At 33.3% G+C, this 18,245-nt stretch overlaps 1 long non-coding RNA gene across 1 annotated transcript; it reads left to right on the top strand.

Moving 5' to 3' along the window:
• The first annotated feature begins 13,695 nt into the window (after nucleotides 1-13,695).
• On the top strand, nucleotides 13,696-16,218 carry LOC108814590 (uncharacterized). The gene is made up of 2 exons (XR_008945507.1): nucleotides 13,696-13,868; nucleotides 15,939-16,218. It is a non-coding gene; the product is annotated as an uncharacterized LOC108814590 (long non-coding RNA).
• The last annotated feature ends 2,027 nt before the right edge of the window (nucleotides 16,219-18,245 follow it).

The following is an 18,245-nucleotide window of genomic DNA, read 5'->3' as shown; positions in this document are numbered from 1 at the left end:
TCAAGTTCAGAATCTTTTGGAATTTATTAAAAATATTCAGAGAATCAGAATGGGAGCAGAAAAATATTCGGGATTGATCGCGGATCGAATATATGCTGGAAAAGCTGAAATCGCACAAATCGACCGATAAGCTCGAGGTGTTATCTACGCATGAGGCCAAGATATGATGTCTATCCCCTAACCAGCTGAGCGTCAACACGAGGAGGAGGTGTAGGCCTGAATGAACCAGTTCCATGCTGTTTGACATGTCGTAGCTCTAGGTGTCCCAGTATCTGCGAGCAGCAAATGCGAGCTGACACCCAGAGGCCCGTGTGTCGCGATGCATGCACTCCAGCCATGCTGAGAGCGATGTAGACGTGGTGGTGTCTCCTGGCATGTAAAGGAATCATGCTGACAGCCATGTGGACGCCCGTGTGTCGCGAGTGGAAGCATGCGGGACGTCACACAGGCGCTTGGATGGTGTAATCTTAATGGCCAGTGTCTTCTATATATACTCAGCACCCCCTGATCGTTTTCATTCATCCCAGACACACCAAAGAAAGTTTAAAACGTAGCTAGAGAGAGAGAGAGAGAGAGAGAGAGAGAGAGAGAGAGAGAGAGAGAGAGAGAGAGAGAGAAGTAGAAAAAGAAAAAAAAGAGGTTCCGAGCTATTTTGAGAGTTTTAGAGCATTTTCGAGATCAGTTATTCTGCGCAGAAGTTCTGAAATACTATCCAACAGTTAGAGGAGGTTCTTTCCGAGTCCTGGTCAGTACATACCAGTCCAATCAAGACGTTGACAATGGGTTTTGGCTAAGCTCTCTTCGATCGACACGCTGCTAAAACATTGTGAATTGGTTTGTTTGAATTCCACTTGGAATTTAGGGTATATCGAGTTGCATATAGAGTAGAATGCTCACGCTGTTGCATGATAGAGTCCTTAGGGTTATTTTCTTTATGAACCGGACTCAGTTTACCCTGGACTAAGCTGAGATATATTGCAATTTAGAATTAGTTAAATAACCTGACTAGGACTAGGATGATCGGATACATTTATGCATAAATTGGTATAGTATGATAAATTATGGCTTAGCTGAATTGGCATAGGTTTGAGATGCATGTCTTGCTCTATTTATTTATTGGTTGAGTAGTTATGGATTAGACTTGCCTTACAGATATTAGGTTGATTGCTTGCTTGGTAGCTGGTAGTGTTGTTGTTGTGCAGGGTTGGAGTTGTTCAGGAGATCTTGGCCATATAGGCCGATTTCCTAGCTAGTGTTGTGTTGTGTACAAGGGTCCTAAGACATATAGGCCGGACTTCTAGTACTAGTAGTTATTGTTGTAGACTCCTTAGTATTGTTGAGTTTTGTGTAGGAGTCTTTTCCTTAGGTCTTTCCTATGGATAGTGTGTAGTGTGTGTGTTGCCGATAGTATGTGCGTAACCCGCCCATACAAGGCTTGTTTAGGGGTGATCAGTGTTTCCTCAGCCTAGTATCTAGCGGGTTCAAGGAAACCCCTTATTTTCTGGATTGGGAAGACTCAAAGGAACGAGGTCATGGCTGATTATTACACGACAGTGTAATGTCAAGCGGTGACCCGATGGATTGTGGGCTGCAGTCGGTTGAAAGTTCCTTCTTTCGGCCTCTGTGGTAGGGATATAGGATATTTCCGATGTTGAGGAAGAACACGAAGTCACCAGGGCCCAAGTTAGAGAATTGTGTTGTGTCTTGTTAGAGTACTGTGTCGAGTTAGTCTTATTTATTGTTTTGTAGAGGGTGTGGAACCCTTGAGTTAGTGCTAGCACCGAGATACGGGGTTAACTTAGATTGAGTCTTGATTATTAGAACTATTAAGGATCCGTTTGATTAGTTGGCCGTGTGGCCAAGTTGTTAGTATTAGATTGAGGTTGAGCATACCGTAGTCGGTGTGGTTTAGGAATTAGCCTTAAGCTTAATTATTGCGCTTAGGCTAGATTGATTTTTATTTTGGGTTCTGGGCTAGCTACATTAGGATTTGGGATAGAGGTAGCCAGCTCACTGAGTGACCTTACGTTTCTCACCCAACTCTTGTTGGCTTTTTTGCAGGAGTTCAGGTTATAGAGGATTGGACGCGTAGGACGCCAGAGTAGTTCTGCAGTGCATTGTGCTACGGTTTGATTCTTAAATGTTTATTTTTCCATTGCGTTTTATTTGAGTTTGGGATCCCTAAAATATAACAAATGTTCTTAAAAGGCTTAGAATTTATTTAAAACTTAACGGGTCCAAGATGATATTGGTTTAGTCCGAACCAACACAGCGTTAGCTCTTGGTACGGGTTGGAAAGCCTTAAGCCGGATATCTCGGCTCTCGCATCGATGACGTGAGCCTTAATCCGGGTACGGGTTGCAAATCCTTAAGCCGGGATTTATCGGGACGTGTTAGTGGATGAATTGGTCTAATTTTCGGAATAATTTTGTGTCTCTGACCGGATCGTCCCTAGCCCGTCATGTAGCGCTTCCGAACTTTGGTAAACAGTTGGTTTGTCGGTCATGTTCATGTTTGATTGTTGGCCGGTGGTCGACATATGCCTAGGATGTGAGATAACAAACTAAGTCCTACATTGGAGAATTAGACAAAGTGAGTCTAATATATAAAGAGATGTCCACCTCTAATAGTACGAGGCCTTTTTAGGTAGGAAACCAAAAGTAAATCCATGAGGGCTTGTCTCTTAGGCCCAAAGTGGACAATATCGTACTAATCGTATAATATAGAGTTGGACATGAGCTTTTATAATCCCAACATAGGACGGTTCGGGGGTGTTACAATCATGACCCTTATTACCCTCCTGAACCTAAGACATATAGGAGATACCAGGTTGAAAACATGACTGATGATATTGTTACAGCTCATGAAAGGATGTTTGATGATTTATGTAGAAGCCTAGATGCAATTTGTTACCATCTGAGAAACAATATTGGATGGTTGAGAAAATGTATGGAAGAACTGGAGTTGAAAGTGGATTCCACTAGTGATATTATTCAGAGACAGCAAGAACACAAAACCAGAAGAGAAAAACCAAAAAAAAGCTTAGCGGACACCTGCTTTGAGATTAGCAAAGAAGATGTTGAGACTTGTATCCTAACAAGTACTCATTTACCTCTATACTAGCTCAAAACCTCCAAAACGTCAAGCTAAAGATTACAAACAAGCTTTGAATGGGAGTAATTTTTAAACTATGTTTTATTTTCATTTATTACTGGTTTTGTGTGTTTATTTAACCAGATAAAAAATCGATGAAGAAGAGTTCCGAACAAGCATCGACTGACATCTCATCAGTGTTGATCGATGGAGTATCACATGTATCGATCGCCACTTAACTGTGTCAATCGACACTCTTATCAGGCGACAGTAAAACTCAATTTCCTTATTAAATTTTTACATTTTATTTATTTATTTCACCAATCTTAGACCGTATAACCTTGGAGACAGTGTTGTTTAAGTCTTTGAGAGGTAGTTACTGATATTTTGCTTTGCTTTGAGTGTCATTTATGTGTTTTGAGTCCATTTATAGAGTCACAAAGGGGATGATGAACTTTTTTTTAATTTTACTAAATATCTAACCAATCTCTAGCATAATTCTTAGATTTACTTACTGCAGGGTGTACTTATTGGAAACACCAAAATTGATCCACCTGCTAGTAATATCCACGCTTGCTGAGAGAGTCTGAAGGAACCAAAGCTGACTTTCAACCTTAATCAACATCATTCGCTTGTTTTGGGGCTTGCTATACATTGGATCGGATTCCTCTTGTAAGTCTGGAAGATAAAAGTATGTGTATTTTTGGTTCCTTTTTCACCTCTCTTCGGCATCTAAGAAAGAAAAAATTGATATGATTTCTTAAGATTTAGACGGTAATGTGCTCAAATTACCCTAGAACAACTCTCTCAAATACAAATCGATTGCAACACTAAGGGATCGAGTCCATAGAGACTCTATTTTCACACAGTAGACTTGAGTTTCAGATTTAGCTAGGTTAAACAATAGAAAGCGATAATTAAAGCAACATATTAAATAGAGGAGTTGTAGATGATAGAATAAGGGCGCTAGATTTAGGATTTCATTCACGTTATCAGAACTCAAATTTATAGATGCTAAGGGTTTGTTCCTAGAATTCGAATTCAGTAAGTAAGATATGCAGCACTTTCTGCGAGTCTAATACGACTTATAAATCCTATATTCTAGTTCTCGCGTACAAATAAGGAATGAGTGTCAATCGATACTACATAATGTTGATCGTTAGTTCTTTAGACAAGCATTAACGGTGCAAATGGATTTGATCACTAAGTTAATTAAACCAGCTCTCACATGCGCTTTATAGCTCAGCATAATTATTATCAGGAGTTGAACCCACTCTCGCAGTTGTCAATTATCCTAAGTTTATGGTTCTAGTTAGCTACTCTAGAATACAAGTATTAGATCAGTTAAGTGAAGGAGTCAATAAATCATCTTAGCAATTCTATATTTCAAAAGTTTATCAAAACCTTAGAAAATCATTAAAACGAATAGATGATCTACTTCAACATGATAGATAAAAGCATAATCATAGAAAGAATATCAAACATCTATTAAAACTAAAGAAGTTCAAAAACAACTGAAGAAGTTCTTCTCTTCTCTACATACTAAAACTAAGGTTAAAAGAATAACCTTCACAATGGCTTAGAAAGCAAATACATATAGGGTTTAGACATGTTCTGGGTCTTCTGTAAATAAGAGAAATTTTGGGGCAAACTTGCAATTCTTGAAATTTAATTAAAATATGTTGGTTTGCTGATTTGGAGGAGAGTCGGCTGTCACCAAACCGCCACATCCTTGGTGTCAGTCAACACTAGTTGATTCTCGACAGCTTCCTCTCGCGAGTCAGACATACCACTATTCAGTAAAACGATCATAATTTTTTTCTCTAGGATCCTGATTGACCTAGATTGGTGGAATTTCAACACTAACTCGAAGCTATATTGTGTGTCAAAATATGGGCTCAACCGCACCGTGGTAAAGCTTATATCCATAGATAAACTTCTGACACGTCTGCGTAGTCCTGCACCTCAAAAAGCTTTGGAATCTCCAAAGTATCCCAAAATGTACCTTAACCTGAAAAGACTCAGAAACAGACTCCAAACACCTATAATAGACTTTATATAGTACTTATACCATGGTGTAAAAGTGGTAAAACCCCTGGTATAGGAAAATTTCCAGCGACCCCAATATTTTGCTTCAGTGGAATGATCACACAAAGCTGGTAACAAGGGAAGAAATTTTTTATATAGCCCCATTATTCGCCAACATTTTGCAGGACTAAAAAGAAAGAAAATAAATATAAAAAAAAAAGAGAAAAAGAGTATAAAAAAAATTAGAGAAGAGAAGAGAGAAGAGAGACGAAAGAGGAAAGGGATCAGAGAAGATTACATGTGTGATCAGATAATTGCTTTAGTAAGAGTCCATGTTTTGAGTGACCAATACTTCCAAGAATAATCTTGCACCTTTATTGCAGAAATGAGGTCAGTAAAGAGGCATGCCAGACGGCATCAGTTGAGCTGTGGGCTGGATGGTATGGTTGCTAAGATGAGGCTAAGTAAATGGAAGTGCATCTAAAGTTGGTACTGATTTGATGTGGGTTGCAACAATGCAGAGGTGATAGTAATAGTTTTAAAGATATGTGAATCCCTGCGTTTTCATATCTCTTTCACATAACTATTCTATATTTTGCTTGAGGGTAAGGAAATGATAAGTCCTATTAATTAGCCATATTATAAATCCTATTTAGAGTCCATTATATGTGTTTGAAGTCTATTTTAAAGTCTTTTCAGGTTTAGGTGTGTTTGGAAGAAATGGCCATTTAGAGCATAAGGATGAGGAAACTCGTAGTTGTTCAAGAATTCAGAAGTCAAAGACGAGATTTAGAAGGTGTGTCGATCGACACCATTTCCTTGGTGTCGCTTGACACCGACGTGAGTAGGCGGACCGACTTGAGTAGGCAGACCGACTCTATTTCATGATCAAGTTCAGCCGAGAAGTTTCGACATATTACAAGATTACCCCTCGCCAACTTTATTCTTAGTATTTATAGATTTTAAGCCATTGTTTAAGCAAGAACACACATTCCTAGAGCTTTATTCCTTCTTTGAAGCTTTTGGATAGAAGATCAAGTCTCAGCGATTAGTTTGCTGAGTTATTTAAACAAGCTCTCGCATGCGCCTAACAGCCTATATTAGCAAAATATATTTCAGATAATTGGCTATTCTCTCTTGGGCCAATTATACTATTATAAAGTTTCTAGTTAGTTACTCTAGAACGCAAGCAATAAGATCAATTATGTGAAGGATCCAACTAAATCACCCTAGCAATTCTATATTTTACAAGTTCATCAAAACCCTAGAAAAACCTTAAATATAACAATTAAACTACTTACACATATAAAACCAAGAGAGAAAGATAAACTAAATGAATTACATTAAAGGATAGATATGAGTGTTAATGCTTGTCTAAAGAAGTAAAGATCGATATTTTGTAGTATCAGTCGACACTCTTCCTTCTTTTCATGCGAGAGCTGGAATATAGGATTTAGATATCTGATTAGACTCGCTGTGAGAAATGGATATCTTACAACTGAATTCAAGTTCTACATCAGTACTTTTATCATACCCTTAGCATTTAAAGATTATAGTTCTAATGGCCTAAATGAAACCCTAAGTCTAGTTTATTTCTCATATTATCTTAAAACCGATTTATTGCTAATATTATTACTTGTCTAGGTTAATCTTGATTTCCTATAGTGTATTGTGTGTCCATGCTTTCTGTAGATTTGATATTTATTTGAGATAGTTTGTTTTAGGGCAGTGGCGGAAGTACATTGAAGGGAGGGGGGTCAACTGACCCCTATGATTTTTTTAGAACTCAAAACTTTGGTTGTATTTTTGCAAGAAAAAATAACAAAATATTGTAAAATTAAACTAGCTTATTGACTCTTCTAATATTTGCTAAAATTCAGTTTGAACCCAATTTTTTTTAAACCAATTCTAGGGTAGTTTAAGCTACATCATGACATGTGGTTTTGTCATGTGGGTGAAATATAGAAAGACTAAAATTTAGTCAAAGGACAATAATAGTTTTACAATAAAGAAGAAGTACATGGGTACTACTTATGGAAGTAAACAAAGTCTAACACCAATACAACTGGAATCTGAAACTTTGATTTGGGTTATGAGAATTTAAAATTATCCGGTGTTCTGATATAGTATTGTAGCAATTGTTATGAACTGTGAAGACTGTGATTACACCAATAAAGCTAATTTCTCTTCTTTTTTATCTTGATAACTTTCACCGCTGTAAATAGTTTTTCTCTAATAATCTAAGATATATCAAAACAAATAAACTTAATGGTAGACAATTTATCATTTGATACCCTAATAAATCTTTTTACCTATAGTTTATGTTTATTCTTTCTCTAGTCAAACCATTTTAGGATAGTTTTTGTTTTCAAAACTACTGAACCGTCTGAGTGATTTCAGTCGTCTAGTAGCCTACTTTTTGGACTTTTCAAAGTCTAAATTTAGAACTTTTTCGACAAATCATTAAAAATATTTGGAGTTAGACAAATGGACTTTTTCGACAAATCATTAGAACTTTTAAGAACAATACTTAGGTTCATCCCTGAGGTGAACTTATGAATTCACCTATTTCCTTATTTCAATCATATTACCATAAATATTAATGTCACATAAATAAATAAATTATAAATTACAAAAGAATAAACTTTAAATCAAAAATTCTAAATTCGAACCCTAAACCCAAATCTTAGATCTTAAATTTTAAACCCTAAACCCTAAACCCTAAACCCAAACCTATACCTTAAACCCAAATTATATACCATAAATCTTAAATCTAAATTTAAATTCTAGATCCTAAACTCAAACCATAAACCCTAAATCAAAACTCTAAACCCTAACTGTATAATTAATCGCATGACAATGCATGATTTATGGTTAACTAAAGAACAATACTTAGGTTCACCCCTGAGGTGAACTTATGAATTCAAATATCTTTGGGTTAATGATCATCAAATGTATTTTCAAATATATTTTAGGGTATAGAGTTCGGGTTTATGGTTTACAGTTTGGGTTGAAGGTTTAGGATTTAGGTTTTAGAGTTTGGGTTTAGGGTTTAGAGTTTGGAGTTTGGGTTTAGAGTTTATGGTTTGAGTTTAAGGTCTAGGATTTAAATTTAGATTTAGGATTTAGGGTATATAGTTTGGGTTTAAGGTATAGGTTTGGGTTCAGGGTTTAGGGTTTAAAATTTAAGATCTAAGATTTGGTTTTAGGATTCGAATTTAGAGTTTATGATTTAAAGTTTATTTTATTTGTAATTTATAATTTATTTATTTATGTGATATTAATATTTATGGTAATATGATTGAAATAAGGAAAGAGGTGAATTCATAAGTTCACCTCAGGGGTGAACCTAAATATTGTTCAATTTTTAATATGTAGTTATATTGTAATTGTCGAGAAATGGTTTAGTGATTATTTCTCAAAAAAATGGTTTAATGATTACGCGTTCCAAACTGGAACGTTCTCTTTTCCATTTATATGTAAACGGAAGTCTTGAATCTCCAATATAAAGAGAAAGGAGAGACAGAAAACAAAATAATTTCATTCAATGAACTTATAATTATTTTCATCTTAATATCTATTTCAAACTACGTTAATCTTATAAATAATTTTATTTATCTCAAAAATTATTATTTTAATAAATATAATTAATAAAAGTTTAAATATATTTTAACTCTATTTTTTAAATTTTTTAAAAGGTATATAAAAATAAAAAATATCTTTATAAAATGAAAAATATATGTTTTCTTCCTAGCCATACTGAATCTGGTCTTCGTTCACACCACGGACAAGTTTCAATCAAAGAAATATTAGAATATATCCCTGTTGAAAACTCGGGCGCTTAGCCGCGTAATCGTCCGCGTTTACGTGATTCGGGTGGTGATCGTGGCGAATAAGGTCAACTCGACGTCGTTATACACGCTTTTGTCCCCGAGTTGGCGTAGAAATTGATTACGCGTCCGCGTAATAAGCAAAACGGTGGGCCCATAAACATTTCGCTACAAGGCCCAATTAAGGTATAAAAACATTATCTCACGTCTATTTGTTTATCTTGTGAATTTTATGTTGTCTGTTAGAGTTATCTACTCGTTCTTTGTCAAAAGCGGTCTCTCTCATCCTCTCCTAGAGAGAGAAATCTCTCTCGATTCCTCTTCCTCTCTTGTGAGGTTTGAGATAGTTTTGAGGGTGTGGGAGATCGATAGGTTTTTTTTTGACTCCGGGAGTGAGAAGCTATCATAGCTCTCGTCGCCGGCTTTGACTCCGGGGGTGGAGATTCCAAGTTCCATGCCGCCGGCTTAGAAAGAACAGAGCCGTCGTCTTATCTTTGAAGGCGGTGGCAGATGGCTTTTTGGAAGGTGGTTCCGATTTGGAATCGGTGTTGGTGTATCGGTGAGATCTCGTAGTAGTACGGGTGAAGCTCTCCGATGGATGGTGTTGTTGACGCGGCTGAAGCTTCTTCTCTCTTTGTGCTTGTGAATTAGAGCATGGGATGAGATCTCGATCAGTCGATTGAAGCTCTTCTATGTTCGGAACGAAGAAGGCTATAGCGTGCGTCTTGAAGTGGTTGGTGATTGCGAGCCGGTTTCCCGATGGTGTCTCTCCGACGGTTAGCTTCGGCGCTCTCACCGGGGAAGAATGGGGAAGATTGGTGGGACACGTGTCCTCTCGTTTGGTTGAGGGTCCTACACGTGTTCCGGTTTCGTGGCGAAAACCGACGGTCTTTGTCGGTTTAATCTTAGATACGTGGCTTGGTTTGCCGCGTGGGTTTCGGGTTGGGCTTCAGGCCCTTTCAATGTGCCCTTTATGTCGGGCTTTGATGTAATCGGGCCTTCAGGGTCTTGTGTTCTCGTTTTGGGCTTGGTCCGGTTGGGCCAAGTTCCTTTAATAATAATATAATTCTAGAGGAAAAAAAAAATCTACTCGTTCTTTGTCTTTTTCATTTCAGGTTCTTATATACCAAGCTCTAACTTCTATAACACATTTATTAAACCTACAAGATCAAGATATTTACTTGGCCAATCATTAAAGAAGAATTGGATTAGCAGATACAATATTTAATACTCTTGTTTTTTTTCATGATCAAACTATATCTATGTTTTAGTGATTTTGTGAGTGGATTATTATATTTTTTTTGTATTAGATGTGATTGAAGAAACAACAATTGTGATATGTGATCTAACTTGGTATGTTCCAAAAAAAATGATCTAACTTGGTATTTCATGAATCTTGTATATATTTAAAACTAAGATTTTATTTAAAACTAATATTTTACTAAAAACTAGGCTCCGCGTATATCCGAGTTTATCCCGATTTTTCAATAACTCGCTAGGTCTGGGGTAGCCGCACGGATAGCGCCTAGCGCGATTCCGAACAGGAGAATATATTCTTTCGATTACAATTTACTCATAAATATAGTGTAAAGTAACAAATCTCTATGTGGACCTAATACATATTTTATTTATTAAACTAGAGTTTAACCCGCACATTCGTGCACGTATATTTTTGCATTTTATAAATGGTTAACTTTGATATTTTCATAAAATTTTAAATTTATGATTTATATCTTATTGTTATGTATTGTATGATTCGTTTTAATCTATGTTTAGGTTTTTTATTACTTTATTAGTATAGAGATCTTTTAATACATTTTATCTTTTTATTATCTGTTATTTCATTTTACAGTTTTCATAATTTGAAATAATCAAATAAAAATCATTCTTCTATGTATGATTTTTGAAAATATATAGCTGTAGAAATAAAATGTTAACATATGTTACTAAATTTATTTATATAAAATTTGACATGGTTAACAAATTTTAACTCATTTTAATGGTAAATAATAATTTAGTTAAATGAAGGTAATTTTAAAAAACAAAATTGGTTAATTTAACAATGTAATATAATTTTATCATATTTAGATTATATAATCTTCTATTTGAATATAATATAGACTATAATTATAAATTTATAAAATAGAAATATTTTTTGGTTTATAGTAAAATTTAATTAATACAAATTTATCATAATATTATATTACTTAATAACACAATTAATCAATGCATTATTTAATTAAAAAGATAAAAAAAATTAGTAGGATTTTGTTAGATATTTTTCAACAGCTTTCATTGTAATAAAAAATAAAATTCAAATTTATAGATAAAATTGATTTATTATTAATATTATGATTGATTATTATATTATATTATGCAATTAATAAAATGGACCTAATAAGACTTTTTAATGGTTTGCTGGGTAAATCGTTTCTATCCACCACCGAAAGTTTCATTCTTATTGCGGATGCGGATCCGGTAAAGAAGCAGCACTATCCCTTTGTGTAACATGTAATCCCTATCTTTACTCAGCAGAAGGCACGTGGAGTACAGATGTGATGTCTAAAGACATCCTTATCTCTAATCTTTAAATGTTGGATTTAATTTGGGCTAATTTTGTAAGAGTTTAGCTTTGATCCATTTGTATCAATATTAGTCTATTGGCTTTTAATGAAAATTTTGACAAAATTTTTTTTTAATGGTAGATAAAAATTGTATATCTCTTGAAAATACGACTGTTAATACGGTAAAACCGAACCGTCCCAAACGATTAAACCGAACAAACCAAAAAAACCATATAAATCGAATGGATATTATTTTGTAAAAACCGTAAGAACTGGTTTAATCGTTTGGTTTAAACCGAACAAACCAAAAAAACCGATTAAATTGTAAATATGTATATATTTTATAATGAAGCATGAAAATCTATTTGTTATATAAATTAACTTTTGCTAATAACTATTACCATATTCTTTTTATAGTAATAAAAACCCTAATTGGTAACATAATTAAATAACAATTCATCGTAACCAAATATTATTGTTTTCTTAGTCTTTTTTAACCTTTTTATTTATTTTAGTATTGACTAAATTGAAGTGAATGTTATAAATTTGATATACAACAATTAATAGAATTTTTTCACAACCTCTTTATTATCTATAAACGAACAGAGTTTCGTGTTCAATCGAGGAAATATAACTTTGATGACACTAAATATGGAAGATTGGAAAATATTTTCTTTCATGCTTCTGTTTTTATTTTTTATTTTTATTTAGAAATTTTTTGAGATTTGATTTTAATTTCATATTTGATTATTTTATTTGATGGTTGAAGTGTTTTTATTTTTTATGTTCTTTTATTTGAACATAAAATTTTTTTTTAATAAATGAATGCGTTGACAACTTAACTCTAAAATTCATATAATATAGTTTCAAACGAAATAATTATGTTTTTTGTATAAAATCGAACAAACCAAAAAACGAAAAACCGACGGTATATAAACTAAACTGAACCAAAATAAATATAAATTCAGAATGGTAGTTATATTTTACTAACCGAAATCCCAAAAAACCAAAAAAATCAAACCGAACCGAAACCGATATCCGGATTAAACATCCCTACTTGAAGATTATGTAGATTAAAAATCAAAATCAGTTAATAATAAAGCATACTAATCGCTACCAGGTCCCCTTGAATATTCCATCGGGATAATTTTACCTAATAGCAAAAATTGTAGTTGTAAAAAAAAAAATCTGACTTGGTATAGTTATATTCTACACTAAATACTCCGTAGTATTATGACCATCAAATATCGATTCATTAATTTTTTGTGTGATATATTTTATTCTTCTATTATACATTGTATCACATAAATTAATCCTACAATTCACGGTGAACCGACGCTTATTTGTTGTCAAATATATTTATACACTTAGTTACAAAAAAAAATATTTATACACTTTATTTTATAACAATGACATATTGAACAAAAATGATATACATCGCCCTATAATTATTCTGCCATTATAATATAGTTTAATCAAAAACATAATAATATAAAATATATAAATTCCATGTTTTCTAATCAAAAGCTTAAATTAATTTGATATATAGTTATAATATGAAAACTAAAACAAACAAAAAAACATGTTTTAAAAATAGTAAAAATTTAAAATATATTTTTTATTTATTCCCATTTCACATAAAATATATAAAAACATAATTTAAACAATTTTTGTAGAAATTTGGAGACATATAATAAAAATACAATAAGATTGAAATTAATAAGTATTTAAATATTGAAGGTAAACATTTAAATTAAATTTTAAACTTTAAAAATAACAATTTTAAATTGGATTATATATTGGTTACTCATCCGTTCGATATATTAGCCGTAGATTTTAGCAATTTTTTCAGATTTCTAACAGATTTTTAAATAAACAATATTTTTTAAAATCCAAACCTTATTACATATCGGATTACTGAATTTTACTGCTGGTCTAGGTTAAATATAAAAACGTTAATTTAAATGTAAAAATGTTATAAATAGAAAATTTCCTTTCAAATTAACAAAAAGTTTATAACATTTTTAATGGAATTTTTCATCACAGATTATTCTGCGCTTTTAGACCGCAAATAAAAATGTAATTTTATATTATAATTTGTTTTTTGGTCAAAAGTTTTATATTATAATTTAAAATTGAATTTACTTTCTTGGAAGGATCGTGTTCCCTTCCATATATATATATAATGTCGAAGGTTTCCATGGAAGGGAAGTCTTGAATCTCAAAGTTAAAAGAAGAGAAGAGATGAGAAACGCGACTTCTTCTTCAAAATTGGTTCTCGTATTCATTGTGTTTCTTCTTTGCCACACCGAGTCTGTTCTTCCTTCGCACCATGAACCACTGTCAATCACTGGTTAGTGGTTTTACAGTATATTCCTTTTAAAACAAAATATATAAGCTTGGCGATTGCGTTTTGAACTTTTGATGGAAAAGTTCATTAAATAGTCTTATCACATGTATTACTAAAAACATAAAAATCGCATAATGGTTGAGTCATGTTGGTTGAATTGATTTACATACTCATTCTGTTTCAGTTTAGTTGAATTTAAGGTTTTTTACATTTTTATTTATTTTGTCACTTTTTATTAAAATATTGCAAGTTCATCTAATCAATAATAAATCACATTATAGACTGCAAATGTCTAAAACACGAAATAACATTAAAATTTTACATAAAAAAAATATCACTTAAATTAAAACAAAAACAGAATCCTAAATTATCAATTAAAGTCAAATTTGTTATACATTAATTGTTATTTTACTATTAATTGGACATTTTATTCATTAATATATACAATTTATAAAAAGACTAGACTAGTAAAATTTGAAAGTAAAAATAACATCTAGGACAGAAACATCTATAGGCACATGAAAAACAAAATTTCGAAGAAAAATCAAATTCCATTTTGAAGATTTTTTTTTGACAAATAGAGTGGTCGTTTAAACAAATATTTGAGATTTTATCGAAATTAAGATGTAGACGAATAAAATCAAAGCGAAGATCAAGAGAAAAGAGTGTAAACAACCTTTTTATTGATGACTTTTTACAAGAATTTGTTTTGAAGAGGCCTTCATAACTTTTTACAAGAATTCAGATAAAATTTATGAATGAAAAATTTTGTTATGTGTGTGGATAAAGAATATTATTTCCTTATGTTCTAATATATTTTTTCTGATTTTGTAGCAAAATCATGTTTATTATCTTCTTTTAAGTTGCATTATTTGATTTTTATTTGAATTAACGTGGATTTAACCATTACGAGATAAAACCATTTATTTATTATTCTGATCATATTGCCAGTCCATTTAGAGATTTTACAGGTAATATGGTTGCTTAAGGGGGGCATTTTCAACCTAATTTTATACTTCAAAATAGAGAAATGGAATAATGATAAAAAATAAAAACTTTCTATTATAGAATGATACTTTTTTGTTACTCTATTTTCTATTCTATGTAGTAAAATATGAAGTGAGGTTGGAAGTGTTTTAAGTTTGATAGTGTTCTCTACTTGGTTCATTTTATGATTTTTTCGTTCTGATTGTGACTTACTTTTGTTTTATCCATGGCCTCTTAATTATTATTTTTCTAAATTATGAAAACCGGATTTATATCTCATAGTTCCATATTATTATTGTTAAAAAAGGTTTTGATATTATATATAATAAGGTGTTTTAAAATCATATGTTTTTCAGTTAATTTATCGATACTATTATTTGCAAAACGATTTGTCGTTTGTGGACGCTTTTTTGAGTGGTTTATATTATTATTAATTAATATTAATCTCATTTATCAATTATTTATTTTTCTGTTTTTATTGATTTTGGATAACAGTAAAATAAGTTATATTTGGGATAATGATAATATAAAATAATTTTTATTAAATTAATATTTATAAAAATTTATCTTTTAAAAGATTATTATTATAAAGATATATATATATTTTTTATCATATACATGTATTAAATTGCAGAAATTATATTATATATTTTTTTACATATAATACTAAAATTGACATCAGTAATGTATAATGTTCTAGTGACCAAAACACATGATACAGTGTCCACATAATCACTTCAAAATTCTCAAACTCATACAAATTTTACAGATCATGATGTTTCTTTTTTAACATGTTCGATAAGTGTTAGTTCATTTCGAGAATATTTGATTTGATTAAATAATCTCGACTCACTATATGAACAAAGCTCTAGCAGACTGTGAATTTTTTTAATAGTTTTGTATGTTTTAGTTGAAGATAATAAAGTTTGAGTTGTAATGGATTTTTAATGGATAATACATATAATAACAAATATTTGTAAGATGATTATATTTGCATATACTGACAAAACACCTGATATCAAACTAAAACACAACACAACACAACATAACATTTTAATTTAATTTCCTTAATAAAAAATTAAATAGGAGTGAGAAGGGAGCTGGCACGAGTGCGGCGATCAAAGAGTCCACCAGCTCGTTTCTACTCACCACCGCCGCCAAGGCCACAATCACCACCGCTAAAGAGATAATGATAGATACCGACATATTTGGAGTTACATGGGGCTTAAGTTTATCACATATTCCTATTCTATAACTTTTCTTATTCCTTGTTATTTTTGTTGTATAAATACCCACATTTGGGAATGAATAAAGACAACTTTGGCATAATATTTTATGATATCAGAGCATAGATCTCTTGACCTAATTTTTTTTTCTTGATCAATATTGTTGATATTTCTTCTTCTTCTTAATTCTACTACTACTTCTACTACTTTTACGGTTCATCAACCATCATGGCGGATGAAAACGCGTTGGCCCTTAACCCTCCGCAGGATGCTACATTATCACCATACTACCTTCATCCATCAGCCAATCCAGGAGCTCTCATAACGTCGGTGTTACTTACTCAAGAGAACTACAATGAATGGGCCACCGAACTACGCAACTCGCTGCAAGCAAAGCAGAAAACAGGTTTTATAGAGGGAACGATTTCAAAACCTGAAAGGGAACCGGATCTATCACGATGGCTTGCCGAAAATTCCATGATTGTTGGATGGATACGTACGTCGATTGATTCAAAACTCCAATCAACAGTGACTCATGTTCCTGAAGCACATAAGCTTTGGGAATCTCTACGCTTCCGCTTCTCTGTTAAAAACGGAACTCGTCTACACCAGCTACAAGACGAGATTTCGAATTGTAAACAAAACGGACAAACAGTCCTTGAATACTATGGTCGTCTATCAAAACTCTGGGAGTAGTTGCAGAATATGAAGACTACGCGATCGTGCACATGCGCTGCTGCAGCCGATATCGAGAAAGAAAGAGAAGATGCGAAGGTTCCTAAATTTCTGTTCGGGTTGGATGACTCAGTCATCGAGATTCTCGGCCATACGGTCTCGTATTACTGATGAAGATACATTACCAGATCTTAACCTTGTCTATTCACGAGTAATCCTCGAAGAACAGAACATGGCATCTACTCGATCGAAGGAGCAAAGCTCTGAGGCTTTGGGATTCTCTGTTAAAACAGAGTCAGCTGTCACCACGATGGATACCACAACACCACGACCAAGGGATCCCTCACGAACATGTACCCATTGTGGCAGGACAGGCCACAAAAAATCAGAGTGCTTCCTGGTTCATGGCTTCCCTGACTGGTATATCGAACAACAACAACGCAACAACAGTTCATCTTCGTATCGAGGAGGACGTGGTGGTCGCTCCAACAACAATCGTGGACGAGGTCGTGGGAGAGCTAATGCGACACATAGCAACACTAAAAGCACTTCTCAAATCAATTCAGAACAAATTGCATCTTTGATCTCTCTCCTCCAAAACCAACAGAGCAATCTATCTTCGGAACGTCTTTCGGGTAAAACAATGCTTACTGACGTTATTATTGATACAGGAGCATCACACCATATGACGGGTGATCTTTCTTTACTACACGATGTCTATGACATTCCCTAATGGTCGCGACACTCAGGCCATAAAGCAAAGCACTTTGCGCCTAAGCAAAGAATACATGCTTCATGATGTCCTATTTGTTCCTGATTTCCATTGCACTCTCATCTCAGTTTCCAAATTACTAAAGCAAACTGGATGTATAGCAATATTTACTGACACCTTGTGTGTTTTACAGGACCGTTTTTCGAGGACTCTGATTAGAGCAGGTGAAGAACGTGAGGGGGTTTACTACTTTACTGGGGTCAAAGTCGGACGGATTCATGGAGCTTCTAAAACAAAATCTTCTCCTTCAACTCTGTGGCATCGACGGCTTGGTCACCCATCCTACAAGGCTTTATCTTCTTTACCAGTGATTAATAATTTTAATATAGATTTCAGTGATCCTCAGTGTGATATTTGTTTTAAGGCAAAACAAACTCGCCAAGTGTTTCCAGATAGTTTTAATAAAGCTGATTTTCCTTTTGCATTGATTCATTGCGATGTTTGGGGACCTTATAGAACACCATCCTCTTGTGGAGCTGTATACTTCCTTACCATAGTAGATGATTACTCAAGAGCAGTATGGACATATTTAATGCTCGAAAAATCTGAAGTTGCATCCCTCCTACGTAATTTATGTGCCATGTGTGAACGCCAGTTTGGACAGATAATGGAACCAAATTCATGACCCTATCATCCTCTTTTCGTGAAACTGGTATCATTCATCAGACGTCCTGCACCTATACACCTCAACAAAACGGCATAGTGGAAAGAAAATATAGA

Source organism: Raphanus sativus, chromosome 4 (assembly GCF_000801105.2).
Source record: "Raphanus sativus cultivar WK10039 chromosome 4, ASM80110v3, whole genome shotgun sequence".
Taxonomy (NCBI): domain Eukaryota; kingdom Viridiplantae; phylum Streptophyta; class Magnoliopsida; order Brassicales; family Brassicaceae; genus Raphanus; species Raphanus sativus.
This window is presented reverse-complemented; position numbering and strand designations above follow the sequence as displayed.